Source organism: Colias croceus, chromosome 28 (genome assembly GCF_905220415.1).
Source record: "Colias croceus chromosome 28, ilColCroc2.1".
Lineage (NCBI taxonomy): Eukaryota > Metazoa > Arthropoda > Insecta > Lepidoptera > Pieridae > Colias > Colias croceus.
Window position 1 is genome coordinate 2,267,088 of NC_059564.1, and position 24,019 is coordinate 2,291,106.

Genomic DNA, 24,019 nt, shown 5'->3' on the forward strand with positions numbered 1-24,019 from the left:
TATACAAATGCTAGATTTCCGCCCGCGGCTTCACCCGCGTTTGCAAAGGAAAACCCGCATAGTTCCCGTTCCCGTGAGATTTCCGAGATAAAAACTATCCTATGTGTTAATCCAAGTTACCTTCTATATGTGTGCTAAATTTCATTATAATCGGTTCAGTAGTTTTTACGTGAAAGAGTAACAAACATCCATACATCCATACAAACTTTCGCATTTATAATATTATAGTAGGATAGTATTTTGTCACTGGAGTTATTATACTTTTAGAAATAAAAAAGGTTAAGGGATGTTAAACGTGATGTTTTCGTTAATATAATATTATTTGTGATTTGTGACCACGCTCGCTGTAAAGTGTTCGAAACGGTCGCCTTTATATTATCTATACATATAATAAATCTGTAGAAGGGTCAATTCTGTACATTGAAAATATTGAAAAAATAAATACCAGGGGGTGTTACTGGATCGATACCAAACCCAAATATGTGATTAAAAAAATTTTTGTCTGTCTGTCTGTCTGTCTGTCTGTCTGTCTGTATGTGAAGGCATCACGTGAAAACTAGCGGTTCGATTTCGATGAAACTTGGTATAATTATACCTTATTATCCTGGGCGTAAAATAGGATACTTTTTATCCTGGAAAAATACGTAGAAAAAAATTAATCTTAATTTTTCAGTTTTATCCATAGACGTTGTTCCGTAGAACCGCGAACACACGTTGCGTATTATTATAGGCCTAACCGTATTTGGGAATTGGGTCCAATAGATATTTATAAGATGTTATTGTCAGAGGTCTCAAAATGGAGAAATAAACCATCCACGCGAAGACCGACATCCGCGCGGACGGAGTCGCGGGCGGAAGCTAGTCTATAATATAAAAATGAATCCCAAAGTGTGTTGGTAAGCGCATAACTTTAGAACAGCTGAACCGATTTCTTCAATTCTTTTTTTATTATATTTCTTGAAGTACGAAGATGGTTCTTATGTAGAGAAAACGGAATACGTACCACGGGCGAAGCCGGGGCGGACCGCTAGTAATGAATAAATCGCGATTTTAATCCGTTCAAAAAATAATTTCTATAAGGAAAAAAAAATTATGTATAAAAATCGATTATACGTTGTGTGGTAGAGAATGTTTATTAGTGAAGGTTGCCCTATATGATGCTATATTAATGTCTGAGACTTTTTTATTTATCTATTTGTTTTAATAGTGATAAACCTAATGTGTGTTTTTTGTGACTCATCACTGAAACAGCTGAACTTATAGTGACAGAACTTTTAACTGTAAATAGATGAAGCTATATGGACACACTATGGCTGCTTGTACGTTGCAAGAATAACTTTTTAGTAATCCTATATTTTAGGATTCTTAATAAAATTAATACGTAGAAGGATTATTTATTGTAATAATGAAATCATTTGTTTAAGAATTGTAAAATTATAATTATTTCTAAACGAATAATGTAAATAACTAATTAAATTATAGTTACCAATATTTTGTTAATAAAAAGTATTAATTATTTAAAAAATAGCCATTAGTTTAAATGTTGTGGTGATTGTAATAATTTAAATTATTTAAGATTTATTTATGATCGATAGATGATATTATAAACTCAAACATTTATTTATTCAATTAGACTTCTTCTAGAAGCACTTTCGAATCGTCATTACATATTTTTAACATTTACCACCGATTCGGAAAGCAGTATCTATGGAGAAGAACCGGCAAGAAACTCCATAGTTGCTCTTTTAAAATCATGTCAATATTACAATTTAATTTTACGATATAATATGTAACTTAATATGTCTAACTACATAATGTGTACTACTCTATATAATGTGTATAATTCACTTAAAATTATACGATTTGAATGAAAATCCTAATTTTGTATTAGAACGTATATTTTTACATTGTTGAAAAAAAAAATTCAAAATAACTAAAATTATTGTGAATATCGATAAAATGTATTATTTTATATTAAATATTTCATATATGTTGTATAATTTAGACTGAAAATTACGGTAATACTATATCGCACCTTCGGTAGAACAAGGGCATAATTGTCATAAATTGCCAAAATGACTTAAATATGCAGTCTAAATGCTTTAAAAAGGCCCTTTCAACTGGAGGGACAAAGACATTCGTTTAATTCCTACAAAAAACAGCCAGATTGAAATAGTGGCGTTGTCATTTTGGCGCTATTTTGTTTCTCTCTTGGCGAGACAAAGTCTCATTGGTTAGTTGTGCCATCGGCGGGGACTGAGCTAGCTGTCACTTGGAGCGCTAACGTCGTTTATGTAAATATGCCCTATAATGTTTTTGATTTCTGGAACGACAAGGCCATATCTGTCACACTTATGCCTAGTTAACGATTTAAAAATTGGGAGGACAAAGTCGTTCAGACAATTGTGCCCTTGTCTGTCCAAGATTTGTTATACTCCATGGTCTTAAAAATAACATTTTATTCCGATAATTGCTGTAGAGAGCAAAAAAACAAGTTAGTTTTTTAGAAATTTAAACGATAGGACTGCCAATAAAAATACAACAAACATACCCTCACACCCACAAATCTATCCTCAAAAACTTTCGAGTTTACATAATAAATAATAATATTAGTAAGATATTTATTCGTAAATAATTATTTTTCTTTTTCAAATTTGTTTTTGGAATGTATTATTTTGCTGTGAACACATTGCCTATAAAATCGATCATACATAAATTAGGGGACCCAGCATAAAGCCGATGCCGTCCATTCTGGAATGTAAAACGTGCAAAAAAAGCTGGCCCAATATCAATATGCACTCCGGCAGAATACATAAGCCTTATAAAAAATGCCACGAAAAAGGAGGAATTATTTAATGTCAAGGAATTGAATTATGATTCTTTCTTGTTCTGTTATCTTAATATAATATTATTCCAATTTTTAAAGCGATTCCAAAGAATTTTGCTAGGAAACATAATAGTTTCAGATTGTTGAAGATGTGTAATGGCTGATTAGTAAGTTTTGATCTCTATTTTTGTGATAAAGTACTGCGGCTCTCTAAAGTGTTTAAGAAAATAAAACATTTATACAAAAAAACACGTTATTATCATTCCAAAATTATTAACTTAAAGCTTTAGATATGGCCATATTTACAAATTAATTTTCTTGTTGGTGGAACAAGGGCACAAATGTACACCTACTTAAGAAAAAAATATTATTAAAAAAAAACTAGCAGTTTTTAATATTTGTTAACGATACACCTAAAAGAATATAGTATATAGTTTATGTCATACAAAGCAGAACAACCATAAAAAAATTATTATCATAGCTAGACCACATTAAGTACTACAAATATCTTAAAATGGCTCTCCTGTAAAATTGCAAAAACTGTAATTGTGCCCTTGTTCTACCGAAGGTGCGATATGATAAAAACAGTGGCGTACATAATAATGACGGCTGATTTTTCAATGCTTGGTTTACTTATTCATCGAATAACGAAACTACCATTTCAAAAATGTATTCTAATTGTCCGTATTTGACAGTTTACAGGTGACATTTTAAAATGTTCGTGTAATACTTTATTGAATGGATAAATTTTAACCAAGGATTGAAAAATCGGCCCGCGTATTTATTAGAGAATCGTTTTGTGAAATAAATGAATCACATGTTATATATTTTTGTTTTATTTATAACTCCTGTAGGCGTAGTCTCGACACTAATCGACATCGATATCGACCGAAATCGGTCGGTAACTAACGATTATCAGTAACCAATCAGTAACTATAGTATAGACCTAAAAAATTTAGTGTTCTTTTTCCAAGAAAATTAAGCTTAGTTTTAGGGAATAGATAGTAAATTAAAATTAGTTATATTAATTTTCGCATTATTACAATTGCAATTGCATATAAAAAAAGCAAATTTTATGCACAAAAAAACATGGCAGTTAATTTAATTTTAATCAAATTCGATATTTTTTTATATCAATCGTTTAATTAATGTTCTATTAATTACATATTCATGGAATCCAAAATTCCATGTATGGCAATCTCTTTATTTACTTTTTTGACATTTGACATCAATCATCAATCATGAAAATAATATTTCTATCAAAATAAATAAAGGTAGGTAAATTGTGTGTTTTCAAGAGGATAATTTTTAATTATGTTCTTAAAAGTCCTATAAATCTATTGGATAACAAATATCCTAAGAAAATATCAATCTGCGTTATGTTTTTATATAGTTAAAGCTATTAGTTTTAGTTTAGTAATATTTTGTTATTTGTGAAGTGCAATAAAATTCTAATCAAAAGACTCCAAAATCTCTACAAGATAATTCTGCTCAATTCGAAGCCTTTTGAGAAATCTTTAAGACATCATAGAAACGGACGGAACTAAAACTAAGGACGGAACGGATAATTTGTATCACTTGTATTTTTAGCTTGTATTATTATATTATATTATGTGCATCATTGTATATTTTATTACAGTTAATAAGCAAAGGATGCAATGCAATTGATTTAGCGGTTCACGGTTAATATTATTTATGTGTTAAATATAAATATTTATCTATAAATTTTATATTTTACAGATGAACAAGTTATCTACTAGAATTATGTTGGTGAGAGATGATGGTTTTGAGCCAAATTTTCAACTACGCTATTATAAACTGTTAAATTAAATTTTTCTAATAAATTTTTTTCGTAATTGGATCGTTTTATTTTATTTGTATTCATCTGTATAATTTTATTATCCTAGAATTCAATAATTTAGGCTGAATAAATGCAGACAGCAGTACACTATTGTAATATTTATTTAATAATATAAGAGGCTTCTTAACATTTTCAATAAAATTTTGAACATTATTTGTTTATTTTATTTTAATTGCAATAACATTAAATAAGAGAAAAAAATATTGCGTTAAATCATGTAGCATCGGAAGTGTGAAATATCTTTATAATAATCTATAATGTTTCCGATATTATCAACCGTATCTACAAACCCACACAAACCGTAAGGCCCTTCTCCCATTTCGATACTTCTAGAATACGATACTCGAGTAGAATACTAGTTAGATATTTGCTCGCTGCCCGATGCTCGCATATTAAGCGACTGAAAAATGACTAAATTCATCATTATTGTGCCTCGTTTTTGTAGACGGACGCTATGTCAAGCGATTCCAGTGACGATGTAAAAGTAGGAAGTACTGCATTCATCCATATATTGAAAGAAACATAAGTAAATTGTAGAGTTTTTATAGCCGCACGAGAACTACAACATGATGATAAGAATTTTTTATCTTTCTTCCGAAGAGATACGCGCGAAACGCGACGCAAAACCGACCACCTATAATACTAGTCGCGGACGTGTAGGATACCGGTAGCGTAATGGGAGAAGGGCCTTCGAGATCTTGTCGAGATCAAACGTCAGTCTCATAACGATTGACAATGTCAAAGAATAATTTGTTTTGACAATATTCGAATGTGTTGCAAAGAAATAATTTTCCAAATCCATGAAATCTATATTTTATTTATTTTTCATATATCTACGGAATTGAAATAATGATGTTATTAATTTAGATAAAAATGTATTGCTACAAGGCTATTATTATATAAATATTTTGACGCATAACGGAAAGTTTTGTGAAGAATAAAAATTATAAACAAATATGTATCCATTGTATGCTTCCATCAAATTGGGGAGAGGTATTAAGCGACATCATTTTCATTGCTGAAGACGGGTCTATAAATAAGTTATCGGTAATTACCGACTAATTTGTACAGACTACAGGGGCTGAACTCCTTTCCTTATTAGTTTCCGATTTTAAAGAAAATTATTTCTTTTTGGAATGAGAAATACCGAAAAACATAAATTCTTCCATTCCATCCTGTTGAAAATTACCAACAGGATTAACAATAAATTATTTATTATAAGCATGCATTCATCTAGTTAAGATATCTTTAGTTTAAAACAGTGGATCTCGGTTCGATTCCCAGTAAAGAAAATCTATAAATAATTCATAAAATAGCACAAGAGGGCAATAAGTAAGCCAGTCTATGAAATAAAATCAGAAACATAACGTTGGTCGTTGCAACGAAGTATGTTTGCGATAAACTCAAAAACTACTGCACTTATTAATTTCATCATGTTATCACAAATCTACAGCAAAATTATTACAAACATAATATACATACTTAAATTACTAGCTTACCGCCCGAGGCTTCGCCCGCTTTGTGTAAAACCTAGTAAATTATATACTAAAAGTTAAAACCTTCCTCTTGAATCACTCTATCTATTAAAAAAACCGCATCAAAATCCGTTACGTAGTTTTAAAGATTTAAGCATACAAAGGGACATAGGGACAGAGAAAGCGACTTTGTTTTATACCTACTACTTATGTAGTGAAGATGAATCAATAAATCACTAATTTAGTTTAATGGAATTCCTTGCTATGATGTAAGAAGTTAGAAATACAAGTCATGATTGATGAGTCTTATCTCAATTCACGGAAAGTCCATAAAATTAGCATTTACATTTTATTGATTATTACAAAATCGGTTATTACACAATAACTGTTACCTATTTAATAAATAAAAGCGTGTTAATAACTACCTACCTACTATAGCTAGTGCAATAATTAAGCTTCGAAACATAATCTATTTAAATTTGAATGAAACCAAATGTCAAAGAAAGACAATGTAACATACTAAGGATGAAAAATAAATTACGTTCGATCTGAAATCGGGGAGTTGGAGGAGGGTTTTAAATTTTAATAATATATTCTCTTCTTTTTGCAATTGGTTACATCCTACTGTAAATTTATTACAGTTTTCTCATTAAGAATGCTATCTGATGTGTAGGGGCAGCAACAGGCGCAAGTTTTCAGTTTTGAAACCTGAAAATCGCCAGTGAAGTGAATCATAGTAGGGTTGATGTACCACTAGTTGACCATTTAAGCGGTTTTATCTTTAGCTATAGATAAAAAACGGGTTATTTGTTTTACGTTCAATGTTATTTTTGGGACACAGACAATTGAATAGTCACTGCAACTATTGTTCTTAGTATCAATTTGATAGCCTTTAAAGGTTTTATGAAAACTACTCTGAAAGTTACTTCTGCTAAAAGTACCAATACCTGACCACTGATCACCAATACCTGACCATCATTGCTCTAAAAGTTGACCATTTTCAAAATGGACAAAATATCCTTCTTCGAACATTAGTTTTATTTAATAATTAAAAAAAAGTCTGTATTTATATTGAAGTTTATTTTATTAAATGTTATAAATCATTCTTACAATACTGATATTAATCCTTAATGACTATACCTACGTACCATACCAATCTTTTCTTTTTTCTCTTTTTCCTTCGACACCCAGTAGTCTTGCCATTTCTTGGAAGTTGTAGCAAAGGGCAAGCGTTCAATCTTCTTTTTTAACGGAGAATCAGAAGGCCATATGAAATGTTTGCCAAAAGCTGGACTTATATGCTGTTGCATTTTAGTTATTAAATCTACTAATTTCGGCGAAGGAGGTTCAAGGAAATGACTGACTGAAGTTGATGTTGATTCGAGATGCATTGTTGGAATAGGACTTAGAAGGCTTATATGGTTTGTTAAATTAGGTATAAGCACAAAAAAGCAAGTCTTTCTTAGCAAAATATAAAGAACCAAGAGCTGACCATACTGGTCAACAATAGGCGAAAAATTGTTTTTGTTGCTCCAAAAGATAACCAGGCCGCTAAAAATCATGAAAAACTGTTCATGCCAAAAATGAAGCCGAAAGTCTATAACAGAATGGTTCAACATTATGCCTATAACAAGACATATAAAGAGTAATCGATTGCATTCAAGATAAATTAAGATTTCCCAATCAACTCCCGATAAAAAACTCTTAGTAAAAAATGTGATTACTTACGGGGCACCTACTTAATTATATCTTCGTGTTGAAAAAATGTCAATATTTCTGACCAATAGCAGCAAGGTTTGTTTTTATTTTATAGATGATGTTGCTTTATAGAAAAAACAATAAACTTTCATCTGGGGCTGCCGTATTTTCTTAATTGGCGCGTATATTTGAATTTTGGTCATGTATTGGCGCTTGGTCAGCTAGTGGTACATTGACCCTAATTGTTAGAACTAATATTTTAAATGAAAAAGTGTTTTTATCTGTATGTCTTTCATTCATGTCTCAATGGAGGTATTGGTATGATATTTTTTACCGCAATTAAATACATAATATATAATTCCCAAGGGAAAAACCAGTTCAATGGAAATAATTACGCGTATTTGAGTCTCTCCGAAATTTATTTATTCCGACAGATGGCGCTATATTAAAAATGTGACAAGTATTAATTTTCTTCGACTACGCGAAGAAGTAGTAGCTGCGTGCACCAATAGATTTGATTTTCTATAATAGGTATATTCGCTGTGAACTATTAATTCAAGTACGTAAATGGTGTAATTTAAGTACATATTTTATGTTCCCGGACCTTGTAAGTAGGTAAATTTTCAGAAATCTTTGAGAGCAGTGCAGTGCAGTGCTTTGAAAGCAGGCAAAATAATGGATTGTTACCTTTGAGTACAATTATCTATGTTCAGTACTAAGAGGGGTTCTCCCGGATTCCCTCCAGAGGGCATTACAAAATTCCATTTGTTGGTATTCTATATTTACTTATTGATATAATATTAGATTATCATTAATTTTTACATACACAGATAATATAATGCTAGCTGTACTTCGCGGGAAACGCACTGAAATTATTTTTTACATGGGAACTACAGTTCCTGAGATTAGCGCATTCAACGAAATATCATCAATTTTATAATTATAAAGTACTAGCTTCCGCCCGCGGCTTCGCCCGCTTGGTGTTTTGATAAAAGATAGCCTATGTTCTTTTTCAGGGTCTAAAGATTGTCTGTGCCAAATTTCATCAAAATCGGTTGAGAGGTTTAAGCGGGAAAGCGTAACAGACATACAGAGTTACTTTCGCATTTATAATATTAATATTATATTATAGTAGGGATAGATACAAGTGTGTTAACTACCAAGATAATGTCAAGATCAAGTTATAATATTATGTTGTAATCTCATTTTATACAGATAACTATTGCGACAATTTCTATATATAGGTAGGTACTTAATTAATTTGTGTTGCATCAGTAGATGATTTTTTTTCTTTAAGAATCTATTAATTGATATGGAAAAATACGTGAGAAAATATAGTCTATCTGCTGGTTATTCTATAACGATAAAGTGGGGAAACTAGTATGATTAAAAAATCATCTTATTGGCCGCTCCCTTTAGAAAATCGACCAAAAATAGTTCTTAGAACAATATTTAGGAGGACACAGTCGCCCTTTCGAAAAAAATAAGTATAGTTCTTATAATTTTTATCTATACTCACCAAAATTAATCAAGGTACAAAATTTAATCAAAATCCATTCAGTCGTTTTAACATAAAATAGTTTTAAACACATACTTTTATTTATAGTATTAGATTGAAATTGTTGTCAATTTATTAAAATAAAATTGAGTACTTATCTATCTGATATTAACGTCAGTGACGTCACAGCTTGTTAACCTTGGAATATAACCTCTGTCTGTCTCGATGTTTTGAGCTTTGAACGGTGAAGATCTTTATTAATATATTATTTAAATACGAAAATCTAGTTTTAACATATTAAATATTTCCATTTAAAATGTTAAAATAAGCTGATGTAAGAATTAAAATTATCTATTAGCTTTGCCCATGGCCTCATTCGTTTGGTAACTGTAGGCAAAAGAAAAAAAATAGTTTTTGTGAACATCTATCTCCATGTCAAATTTCATTCAGTTCTAGTCAGCTGTTTTTACAAGAAAAACAAAGGTTTTCGTAACCTGTAATAATATTAGGAATAAACATAGGAAATAAAACGATTTACTACAGACTACAGTATTAACATACCTAGTATTAATGATTTAACACATGACGAATAACATGACTTCACACATGACACATGAACTGGGCTTTTATAAATTTATTTACCAGCTTTACACCCACGGCTTCGCCCGCGTTTTCAAAGGAAAACCCCGACATAGATCCCGTTCCTGTGGGAATTCCGAGATATAACCTATCCTATGTGTTAATCCTAGTTACCCTCTTATGTGTGCTTAATTTTCATTGAAATCGGTTCAGTAGTATTTTCGTGACACTGCACACACATAGAAGGTTACTTGAATACAACCCATAGGATAGTTTTTATCCCGAAAATCCCACAGTAACGTGAACTATGCGGGTTTTCTTTTGACTAGGACGAAATCGGATGCGGACGAAAAGCTAGTGTTAAAAATCTAAGATAAATACAGTCAAGTTAGCAAGTATACTAGTAATTATACGCTATAAAAGTACATAAACACGCTCAGTTATATATAATCCACAAGAAGTCGATTAATAAAACATTCTGTAGAGCGTAGGAACAGCTAACAAGGTTGGCTAGGTCATATGACGTCACACGACTTGTCTCAGCTCAAAATTATTTTACCTGAGTCCGGCCCGATGTAGTCACTCACTAAAAATACATTAGTTTTTCTCTTTTTTTTATTTATATGTGATACCTGGTAAATGTATAGAATATTTGGTATATAACCATTTAAGGATTTCATTATCATCGTCGGACTATTGAAGGTTTTCTACAAATACAAATATTACATGTTTAATAACAAACTATTGGTCCGCCCCGGCTTCGCCCGTGGTACATATTTCGCAATAAAAGGTAGCCTATGTTCTTTCTCAGGGTCTAAAAATTGTCTGTACCAAATTTCATCAAAATCGGTTCAGAGGTTTAAGCGGGAAAGCGTAACAGACAGACAGACAGAGTTACCTTCACATTTATAATATAAATAAATAGTAGGGATAGTGGGGATTTACAGTACAAACATATAGAAATTAAAGATTTTTACGGGAAGACTATACGCTCGCTGCAAAGTGTGCAAATCGTCGCAATAATAATATTAATGAATAAATCGCGTTTAGAATGCGTTAATATCTTAAATTTCTAATACTCGGGTAAAATTAAACACAAGAAAATATTAGTACAAACGTACCTATACATCTATTACGAATAACAATATAAAATTATAGACAAATATCAAAACATTTCATTTTCGCAATTTATACAAATAGCTTTAAAATCTTTTTTATCTCATCTTCATTCTTCAATCTGTAATAGTCTTTATTTCTTCTTTATTCTTCTCCGTAAACATAATTCTTCTGTCTAGTAGATAGCAGTAAAACAGAACTAAACGTAACCTCTAACAGGCTATGTCTGAAATATCGACAGACAAAGCCAAGGAGAGGCTAGGTCAACGTTCTATTGTCTTCTGGTTTCTTCTATCTTCTTTATTCTATTCTTCTTCTCTTCTTAATAACTATGTACTAGATTTGGTAAAATTAGTAAAAGCATTGTTACTTATAAATAAAATAAAACACAAAATAAAGTTAAACAGGTAAGTACCTATAAGAATGATATATATACTGAATTTAAATATAATATCACAAAACAAAACCATACGCAAATCGGTTCATACATTTAGAAGCATGCTTATAGACATGCTCTTTTATTTCAAAACACATTACATTTATATGACTACGCGTTTGTTTGTATGTGTACATAATACTCGTAAACTGTATGCTCATACCCACTTTATATTGAAAAGTCTGTAGATAAGTATAGAATATTTTAAATCAAACCAGAATTAGATAAAGTCACACACTAATATTAAATAAAGATACTTTATTCATTAATTAATCATGTTAAAAGTTACGAAGTTTTTTATGTTGCTTGATATCATAAGTCGCATACAAAGGATTTCAACGCGCCCAAATACCTTCTCATTATTAAATTTATAGTGTCTAATTTATTTTCATTTATTTTGTTTTATACACAAAAACTATATTTTTTTAAAAAATTATAAAGATACCGACTTTAATTTATTTCATCCTTGTATTAGATTGTATGAAATAATTAATATCAATCGTAAATTTGAATTGTAAATGTATAAGTTTCTGCTGACATTTAGTTTCTTTTTTTATCTTTTCTTATATGGATAAAATATTACCTTGGTCTATTGGTTTTGTTATATCCGCTTTTTGTTCATTAATTTTATTATTACAATGACAACTAGAATTACAATTTAACCCTTATATATTGAAATTAGATTCTAGTGAGATTTGATAATTATGGAAAAATTAATTTTCATTTTTCCCAAAATTGAAAATTTGTTTTTAGTCAACTACTTACATAAAAATCTGCACATATTCACTGCGTACAGCGTATATATTATACAGCTTTTCGATACTTAGACACTATCTTCTAGCATAAGGTAGGTAGGTAAGTATCTATATTAATTTAAGAAACCAAGTTAAACAACGTTCTAATTATGTTTGTATTGCACATACATATAAATTGTAGTCACAAACGTTCATTTAATTTGAGTGTAATTTATTACTACAACTAGTTTGACAACCTCCTTTGGTACAATGGTTAAATCGTTAGCTTAGAACATAGAATCAAGTTCAATTCCTGATTGAAATAGACAAATAAAGTTTTTGTATGGTATAAGTTTAACAGACATACTACCTACTCACTGCTCCATACAAGAACTAAGAAGATACGGGAATATAATACAAGCTTACCGGCCGCGGCTTCGCCCGCTTTATCTAAAACCAAATAAATTTAATACTAAAACCTTTCTCTTGAATCACTCTATCCATTAAAAAAAACCGCATCAAAATCCGTTGCGTAGTTTTAAAGATTTAAGCATACAGAGGGACATAGCAAGCGACTTTGTTTTATACTATGTAGTGATATACAAAAAATCTAACCAATACATTTTACTATTCTAACAGCACACATACATACCTACAACCTAAACAACTAGTTTAGTATTGTATTATCTGTGCCTTAACTCGTATGTGGCCACGGGCAAATATATGTCTATAACCTCGTCACACGGGTACATCTAAAAACACACAGACAAACGAATTATGAATAATTCTATTCACACACTAAAACTAAAAAACCGCGCGCACGGAATGACAAAAATGTTGAAATCCTTGAGACAGTCGAGTAAAAGGATCGACTCGTTCTAAGGAATATCATTTCGAACGTATTTTACGAAATGGGAGATCAAATTATACTGGTCGATATTAAAATATGCAAATTCTAACATTTAGCAGCAGAGGATGTTTTTTAATGTGTTGTAATCGTTTTAAATTACGAAAACGTGGAGGTCACCGATTTTGTTGTCAGCTCATCGGCATCGCCCGCGCAGGCAAAGAAAGACCCGCAAAGTTCGCGTTCCCATGGGACGATAAAACCTATCCTATGTCCTTTCTCGGGTATCAAAATATCTCTATACCAAATTTCATGCAAATTGGTTCAGTTGTTAAAGCGTGATTGAGTAACAGACAGATAGACAAAGTTACTTTCGCATTTATAATACTAGTATGGATTGGTTACAAAATGTATGGAATATTGGAAAAATCTTTATCGAAAAAGTTTTAAATTAATAATAAATTTGTTTATATTTATGTAGTTGCGGAAATTAAAGCCTGTGTTATTTTAATACGTTAACAGTTTGTTAAAATAAAATTTAATCTGTAAAAAATAGATTTAGTATTCATTTTGAAGAATTAGATTACTTGTGTAAACAAGGTTGGTATGTAAATGTAGTTTTTATGTCAAGTCTATATAATTGTTCAAATAAATAAATAATAACATATTTAATTTGAGGGTACGAGGTTAACAATTTAACATAATACAATGTCCATATACATATACAACGCTTAAATACAACTAGATAATATATGCAAATATTTATAACATGTAACTATTTAAAAGTTTACCTATTTGTGAAAAAATTACATGTTGTAAAGCAGCTAAAACGTCTTATTTAAAATCCAACACGTGGATGATAAAATATTCCAGATAATCTATCTGCATACCAAATACACCCGAATTCGTTCGATATTTAATGCATAGAAAAGAACATTGTTACATTTATAAAGAGGAATGGTTTGTATGTATGTATGTATGGTTTTCACGCATAGACTACTGAACCGATTATAATGAAATTTAGCACACATATAGAGGGTAACTTAGATTAACACATAGGATAGGTTTTATCCCGGAATCCCAAGGTGAACGGGAACTATGCGGGTTTTTCTTTGAAAACGCGGTCGAAGACGCGGGCGAAAAGCTAGTGATATATAAAACCTATCAATATGCCTCAACTTTGTTCAAACTTCAAACTATATTCCACTAATTTGTTTCACAGAACTTTAGTAAGTATATGACATACATACAACAACACATATTTACGCTAGATAAACATAAGTAAAAAATCAGTTAACAAAAAACTATTTACGTAAAACGAACCATTTCCTAAACTAAAACATTGCTCTTCAGTAGAACAAGACATCCAAATTGGAAAAGTATATTTGACTAATGACTAAAATATGTTCTAATCATTTGACATCCGCAAGTGAATCATCTTTCTATGTGCTCACGAGACAATCCAATATGTATGTATAAGGGGAAGTTAAATCATATCTATTTCTGTATGGCAAACATTTTTTTTGTTAAGTTCACGTAATACTCTTCTTTCTAATAGGATACTGAGAAGTACGCAGATATGAAATTGTATTTTCTTTTAGAAATTAAAGAATTTTTAACGGATTTTAAACGCGATTTCTTCATTCTATTATTTTCCCGACGTTTCGAACACTTTACAGCGAGCGTGGTCACGGGGAGACTGAATAATACTTTGTATTTTCTTATTATATTTATTTCATAATTACGTACCTATGTACCTATCTGCATATAACTTATGTAATAAATATTTGCAGTAAAAAAAATTCAACTTAATTTTAAGTGATCTTTAAGGTACAAATGTTACACTATTTCGGCATAATTCGACACCACCTAGCTACGTGAAAATTTTATGGAAAATTACGATTTTCCTAATTTTCATAGCCTCACATAAAAATATATAAATATTGGATAGAATAGTAGATATTTTGCCAAATAGGTAGGTAATATATTATTTTCTAAGCTAATATTATTACATCGCACCTTTTGGCTACATTCTAGAGATCACAACTGAAGCTGTGGGATCTAACTAGAATTATAATAAATTCGTATGTTGAAATCTTTTTATAGATAATATTTTGAATAAATTCATGTATAACGTATATATATCAATGTAAATTCGCAAAAAATGTGCTTCATACATAATTCTAACAATTTTAGTTCAGCAATTTAAATCGTAGTATTTTTGGGATGATTTATTCAAGAATATTTTCTTAACGTGGTTATTTTTGTAGAGTTTCAGATGTATATAAATATATAAAAGTTGAACATAGGAACTCACGATAAACAACTAACGTATCCTACTAATATTATAAATGTGAAAGTTTGTGAGGATGTGTGTTTGTTACTCTTTCACGCAAATACTACTGAACCGATTACAATGAAATTTGGCACACATATAGATGGTAACTTGGATTAACACATAGGATAGGTTTTAACCCGGAAATCCCATGGGAACGGGAACTATGCGAGTTTTTCTTTGAAAACGCGGGCGAAGCCACGGGCGGAAAGCTAGTACATATTCATATTATATTATACAGTGTCTAAGCCCAAAATACCGTCGACTTGTGTTTTACGATCTAAATGACCTCTAAAACATTTCGCATGCCCAAATATTTGATGTGTGGGACGTGGGCTCAAGATTTGTTCAAGATTCATATAGATTATACTCACAAAGAAACATTAATTGAATAAAACCTCTTTTGTTATTTGTTTGTACGTTATGAAACTAATTAACTTAGTGTGAATTAAAATGATTCGGTTTTTTGATAAAAACTTAATATCATAAATATTAAATTCTTGTTACCATGGATGTCCAGCTTTAGAAATAAAATTCAGTAATGAGATAATGTTAATATATAAAACTAGATATTTATAATAAGAAAAAGGTTTTTACAAGGACTGTGAAATACCGAGGCGTTTATACATATATGCCAACAACAATCAAGAAGAAAGGAAATGCTTACCTTTAGAAGAATGACTATTGACTATACCGCATGGTGGGAATACGAAAGATACATTTTTAATATTTTTTTTTCATACATATATTATATTTATTCTTAATCCTAAATAAATGTTTATAAATGTGTTGATAATCGTCCTACTAATCCTACGTGAGGATGGATGTGTGTGTGTATGTTTGTTACTCTTTCACGCAAATACGGCTGAACCGATAAGATTGAAATTTAGCACACATCTAGAGGGTAACTTGGATTAACACATAGTATAGTTTATATCCTGGAAAGCTCACGGGAACGGGAACTATATGGTTTTTTCTTCGAAAACGCGGGCGAAGCCGCGGGCGTAACGCTATTATAACATAGTTATTACATATAAGTAACTAAAATATATGAAGGTTTGTGACCATATTACCACAGACTATAATATACAGATATAACACAATATTGAATATCCTTGAAATAGATAATAGAGAATGTAAAAGGTTAGCGACTTAGCGTATCTTAATTTTATGCGGACGATAAATTGTTTTATCAAAGAATATCTATATGTAGAGATGTGATCAATTATTTCAATAAAATTACTAAACAATAAGTGTCTGGGTGTTATCTATATAATTATTATTTATAAAAAATTATACATGTATGTTTATCAGCCATCTGGTTTCCATTACACAAACGAAAGCTTTTATTATGGGATCAGATAGTGCCGTGTGTGAAAGTTGTCCGGAAATATTTATTTATTTATTTAAATATACACATTTATCATTCATTGAAATGAATAATGTTTTTTTTTATACAGGTGATCAGGATCAGCCCTCTATTCTAAGATAAACGCAGACGTTTTTTTTTTGTTAGGCATCCAACCCAGGTAGGTACCATTTTATAAAGAGAACACTTTTCAGTTTTCTATATATATTATAGTCTATCTAGATACTATAGTCCTTTTCAGCTATGATGATTCCTGTGACACTTCATCGTGTTCCGAATTACGTATTTTATGTTTAAAACGCCAAAATAATTTTAGTGCATAATATTTTTATTTTATGGCGGCATTATTACCAAAAATATAAAAATGAAACATCTTAAGCTTATAAATCAAAAACAGTATTGTTTACTTTAATATAATGAAAAATAAAATAAAATAACACAAAAATGTAATACCTACGTAACTCGTGTACATGAAATGGATCGTTGAAAAATCATAGAGTTGGAAAATCATATAATCGGCGCCCATCTTGTGATCGTTTGTCAATCGAGTCAATCGTCTGTACGAGTGCGTCAGCCTTGTATACAAGTTGTATTTTTATATTGATACTTTACGTGGTATTCTGCTATTGTTACTAATTGTTATTGTTGACTTTTTGTTGTTGTTGTTTGCTAAATTTCCTTAGTTAATTGATGGCGTAATGCCGAAAAAACTAATTTTGGTACATTATTCAAATCGATTTCATTTCCATGTAAAATATTATCGATTATCGGAAAGAATTGATATGATTTCAGTACAGACATCTCTACACGTGTCAAAAATCGATATGTCACAGAAATCATCTTAGGTGGAAAGGACTATAATATTATAAAGATGACAGATTTGTATGTATGTTTGTAACGAATTGGGTAAAAAGTACTAGACAGATTTGGATTAAACTGTAATATAGGATATACATCAGAATAACACATGATGTTTAGAAATATTTGATTTTGCCCGCGAGTGAAACCGCGTGGCACAGTTAGTATTTTGTAATCATAAGTTTAATTTTCCAACGAAGTCGTTAATTTTCATTTACTTTATTCTACATTTTTATTATCAGTTTCTCAAATCATTATAAAAAAAACATGTGGGAAAAATAATATAAAAATGAATCGCAATATGTGTTGGTAAGCGCATAACTCGAGAATGGCTGAACCGATTTCGTTAATTCTTTATTTATAATATTTCTTGAAGTACGAGGATGGTTCTTATGGCGAGAAAACGTGAAAATGTACCACGGGCGAAGCCGGGGCGGTCCGCTAGTAATAATTAATAACACGATAGATTATGACATTTCATATAAAAGGATGTGGCTTGTAGAATAATAATAATAACCTTTGAATCGATTATAAGGAAATCATCATTTATCACGCAGTGAGCAATCATAAATACATATAGAGACATATTATAGATGAAATAAATACGTACGTAGGTAATAGACAACTAACATTGTTTTATAATGAATAACCATAGTATATTCTAAGTTGTCTATGGAACCAATAAACACGGTAAATTAAAAAAAAAACAGTTGTCAATGGAATCATGCAAAATTGTAATCACACTTTTCAATGTTGCGTGAAACGGTAAAACTCGTTTTAATCTGATAAATAACTTAAAACTCTTACGTAATAATAAAACATATTTCGCATTAAAATTATATGAATTTAAATTATATAGAGAATTTTTGATTTGATACATATAAATTGTTTGCATTGAGATTTAAAATAGCTTACCTGTTGCAAAGCCTTGGACCACAAAATTATTAAAAAAACCGCTCACACGTCTTTTACGCACAAACACAGATCCGTAACTGGCTTGAATTAACGCCACCCATTCACGTCACAAGATCAATTTTAAAATCAATACTTGAACGTCCTTAAAACACTATGAATCGATTAAAATTATACAGAAACTGGTTGAATATGTTAGATGGCGCCATATTAGTGCCAGCGCACTGGCCGAAAGACGTTAGACGTTCGTTTAAAAATAATATAAAAAAAAGATAAAAGCGCGCGAATACGACGATCGGTATGCTATGGTCTATGGAGGAGGATTTTGGCGCGCTTTAATATGTATGGTTCTGTATAATATTAAGTTATAGAGTTAAGATTAATTATCACAATGATTTAAGTGGGAAATAAACAAGTGATAACTGAGTTAAAAACAACCGACTTCAAACTTGCACTTGCAACATTTACAAATACAGACAAAAATGCTCATAAAATAAAAACTACTGGGCCTATCCAAATAAAAATTTTATGGGACCAATTCGACACCATCCCGCATCGAACAAAAAAAGAATCACGAAAATCGGTTCGGAAACCTCGGAGTAATCGGTGTACCTACATAAAAAAAAATAATAAAAAAAAAACATACCGGGCGAATTGATAACCTCCTCCTTTTCTTTGAAGTCGGTTAAAAAGATAAATTTCTGTAAAGGAAATTGTTATGTGAAATGCACGTGGAAATACTTGAGCCGGAAAAACTTCCCCAGAAAAGTTATTTCCTACGTAGTATATGAGACGTGAAAATCTATTTTTGTAGTAACTACATACAATTAGAAAGTATCACTATTGATTTCTCTAATAGGTAGGTAATTGTAAATTGTAATTTTTTTCAATGTTTCAACTTTCAATACTGAAAAGACATACCACAAAACGTTCACAACGCGTATTAGTCACTGCATACATCTACTGCGCGAACTTTTTAATATTGCATATAAAGGAAAAAGTTCACAACGAATTGTAATTACTTACTAGAATGCTTAAAAATCTGAATTTTACAGCTCCTTTTGGTACATCCTTTCCTCCATCATTTATCGGTAAATTAAATGTCCACATTGAAACAAAAAGAGGTTTTTAAAAATGTCCGCAGATCTCCAAATCCCTTCTCCGAAATGTTATTGTTCAAGGTTGTTTTCGACACACAAATGTCAAATGCAAATAATATGTATATCCAACAAAGATACACATGATCACTAAATGATATTCTATTTGTGATTTTAAAAAAAACGTTCAACCGTCGTTTGTTTTAAAGAACACATTAATAAAACATTCGTGTGTGGGTGTGAAATATGGACTAAACACGGGTAAAAGACAACAGAGAGAGAATAGAACGTTTTTTAAATTGTTTTTTTTTTCAGGTTACCAGTTAATTTTGCACAGATAATTAATTATTAATAGAGTATTTGGTAACACGTGGTGTAACGATAATTTTTTGAATTAATTATATTGAATTATTTTCACATATTTTGTTGTAAGTTAAATCAATAAATATATCGTAGAGTAATTACAATTAATATTAAAGTGTTATGACATAGAACATAAATTTTCTTTCAGAAGGAAAGAAGTAATTTTCATTTTAAATTTTCTAAGAGTCCTTAAAATCTCGGAGCTAAAAAAGGACATTACTAATTTTATTAGTAATCAGACTAACATAAATTAATATCATAATAATTCAGCCATCATGCGTGATGCGACTGAAGTCGCAGAAAAAAACCTAGTCAAGATAACAGATGACGTCACAAGCTTATAATTATTAAGTTATGACGTCAAAATAAGACAATACCTTATCTAGTATTACCTAACCTTTGAGCAGCTGTGATCCTTCATCATTTCAGCTATTATACTAAATAACTAGTTTCGTACCTTTTTAATCTACCTATACTAATGTTATAAAGCTGAAGAGAATGTTTGTTTGAACGCGCTAATCTCGGGAACTTCCATTTGAAAAATTCTTTCGGTGTTTTAGATAGCTCATTTATCGAGGAAGGCTAGGCTATGCTATGTCATCACGCTACGACCAACAGGAGTGGAGCCGCGGGGGTGAAACCGCGCGGAGCAGCTAGTAATATGTTCTGTTTAGCTTATCTCTCAGTAAAGGTGACAGATAATGTATTAAAATATAACCATGATTAGTAATAATTACTACATAAATATAACTCAAAAGGCTCCACTTCAGCAAGTCCTGAAACTGGCCGTTAATCTTATAAATATAATTTTCCGGCTAGAAAAAAAAAACTTAACATATTGTTATTAATTGTATGCCATTAATTATATTAATGACGTTGCTTGTGACAATAATTTGACGTCAAATGTCGTGTGACCCATTTGTTTGCCACAAGCAAAATCATTATTTTGTAAAATCTTCTAATTCTATACAATGAAATCTCATTGCTCGAAGCAAGGCCGTATTACACAATTAAACTCGGATAATTATCTTAATAACATTATAAATATTCATTTGGTTAAAATTAACTGAACGAGGTTATCCAATTAGCTATTAAAATGTCAAGAATTTGAGTGAGCAATATTTGGAAGATTTAATACGTTGGGAAATACATTTAATTTGTTTGGGAATACCCAAATGTTGCAATGGATACGGGATTAAAATAAGAAGATATTTTGATTTACAGATTTACAAAATATATGTTATGGGTACATACCTAATACCTGTTGTTTTATTTATATTTGTAACTAGCGGTCCGCCCCGGCTTCGCCCGTGGTACATTTTTACGTTTTCTCTCCATAAGAACCATCCTCGTACTTCAAGGAATATAATAAAAAAAGAATTAACGAAATCGGTTCAGTTGTTCTCGAGTTATGCGCTTACCAACACATTCTGCGATTCATTTTTATATTATAGACTAGCTTCCGCCCGCGACTCCGTCCGCGCGGATGTCGGTCTTCGCGTGGATGGTTTATTTCTCCATTTTGAGTACCTCTGACAATAACATCTTATAAATATTATCTATTGGACCCAATTCCCAAATACGGCTAGGCCTATAATAATACGCAACGTGTGTTCGCGGTTCTACGGAACAACGTCTATGTATAAAACTGAAAAATTAAGATTAATTTTTTTCTACGTATTTTTCCAGGATAAAAAGTATCCTATTTTACGCCCAGGATAATAAGGTATAATTATACCAAGTTTCATCGAAATCGAACCGCTAGTTTTCACGTGATGTCTTCACATACAGACAGACAGACAGACAGACATACAGACAGACAGACAAAAATTTTTTTAATCACATATTTGGGTTTAGTATCGATCCAGTAACACCCCCTGCTATTTATTTTTTCAATATTTTCAATGTACAGAATTGACCCTTCTACAGATTTATTATATGTATAGATATGTTCTGCGCCATGTGCTTTGGGGCAGATTATATAATTTTTTCATGACAATTTGAGAATTTTATGAGAAAATCGGTTTGTACCTATCTGTCTTTGTTGTTCAGCCCAAATCTTTTGTCTATTCTTTCGTAGATTTGAAATATTTCTCATACCGTACCTTTATTATTTAATAAAAAAAATTACCTAAAACTGCATTTTATTCTCTCGAAAAACAAAAGCATATTATGTATATCAATTAGAATGCAATTAACGTTTCAGTCTTGCAATTCTAAAATCTCTGCAACCTAAATAAAGTTAAAAATTAAATCCGTTAAAATAACGATCAGCTGTTATTCGGCGGCCATGTTTGTTTTTACTTTTTTTTTCACAAATGGCATTGGAATGCAAGGCTCGGCCAGTCACGAAATGGCACAGAGGATAATATTAGTGTATTATATTAGCTTAAAGTAATACAGGGACGGACTTAATCTTCAGTTGACATAGATTTTTTCTACTATCGTACAAAAATTTTATCCAACTGATATTTTCAGCGATGAAAACGCAAGTTTGTTAGAATTTATCGATTTAATATGTTTTTACCTTTTCCTACGTAAACTACTGAACAGTAGGTAATATGCTGCCAACTATCTCATCATCATCATTATAATCCGTTCGTTAGACATACTATACCTAGCAAATTAAGTTAGATTTATATTACTCATTAGCCTATAGTAAAAGGCTAGATCGTAATTTTCAATAATGATACCTTAGGTTCATTATTTTAGGTAAAAAAAAAAAATTATAATCCGTTCAGATTTTGATGATAATTGGCAATGATGTAGGTAGCTTATGATCTAGGATATTACCAATAAGCTTAAAAATACTTGCTTGTGCCTTTTTGCGAGTAAAGCCGTGAGGCACGTACATTCATTTGTCTATGACATTTTCGTAAAAGAACTGCGTGCGTGATGCATAGTTTGTTTCAATAGAAAAGAGAACATATTGTAAAGGTATTCGTTGTGTGCGCGATGACAGCGCCCCTAGTGGCCGCAACTATTCAGGACTTGTCATCTGTAAAATCATTTCAACTGATGTCAACTAGATGATAAGATATTTTTGTGATATTGATTTTCGACTAGTTTTTCAACGAAATTGAAAAAATAGTGTAAAAAGTGAGTGTGTATATTATACCTAGCGATTTTCTTCCTGGTGAAAAATAATTTTTTCTCTACACAGCAGCTATCCATTTTTGTCTTTGCTGTAATGTCCACTTTGATGTTGGAAACGAATTAAACTTGCAGGAACTGTTTTTCCCATTGTTTTTACAATTTACGACACAGCATGTACTATGACCCATATTGCTAATTTTTATGTTTTTACTTAAAATTATAAAGGAAGTTATGAAAATAAAGCAATTTGACACATGACAGCCCAGAATTAAGTCACATTTCTGCCACGTCGTGCGCTACGGTCGATTTGCCGTTCCCTACCACCCACTTCGCACATAGCCAATAAGATCTATCCTACGAATATAGATAATATTTTACTGCTCTAAATTGCATATAGGTACATATATTTTTTGAGCCATGCGTTAAGCTATAAATATTACGTGATGACATTTAATATTTGTAATTATAAGTCTAATTGCTTTAAGTTTTAATTAGAATTCATGTGCATAATTTGGAAAAATTCCGACCATTATTAGGATCTATAAAAAGGTAGACACGCCTAGTCTCGAACTTACGACCTTTTGTTTTTAGTCGAAGGCTTTTAACAATAAGCTACAACGACTATAGATTTATTTTGAATGTTGTTTTTAGTGAATTACACATGGAATTTACGTTTGCACTGACGTACTAAATGAAACGTATTTCTTATTTCAAGATCCTTCAATAACGTTTCTTATGACCACGAATCGTCATAGAGAATAAAAAAATAAAACTAAATAAGTAAATTAATCCTCAAAGTAATAAAAAATCACGGATTATAGTCTGTGCTAATAGTGTTGGCCACTGATGAACGAGCAAAGAAAATATGAAGAAGAAGAAAGAAGAAGATAAAAAGAAAAAAAGCTTTATTTCCAACAA

General features: G+C 30.9%; 1 long non-coding RNA gene across 1 annotated transcript; it reads right to left on the reverse strand.

Moving 5' to 3' along the window:
• Positions 1-5,578: 5,578 nt before the first annotated feature.
• Positions 5,579-23,809, reverse strand: LOC123704156. Its single transcript, XR_006753087.1, has 3 exons — positions 23,800-23,809; positions 10,002-10,004; positions 5,579-5,769 (listed from the first exon to the last, which is right to left on the reverse strand). It is a non-coding gene; the product is annotated as an uncharacterized LOC123704156 (long non-coding RNA).
• Positions 23,810-24,019: the final 210 nt, after the last annotated feature.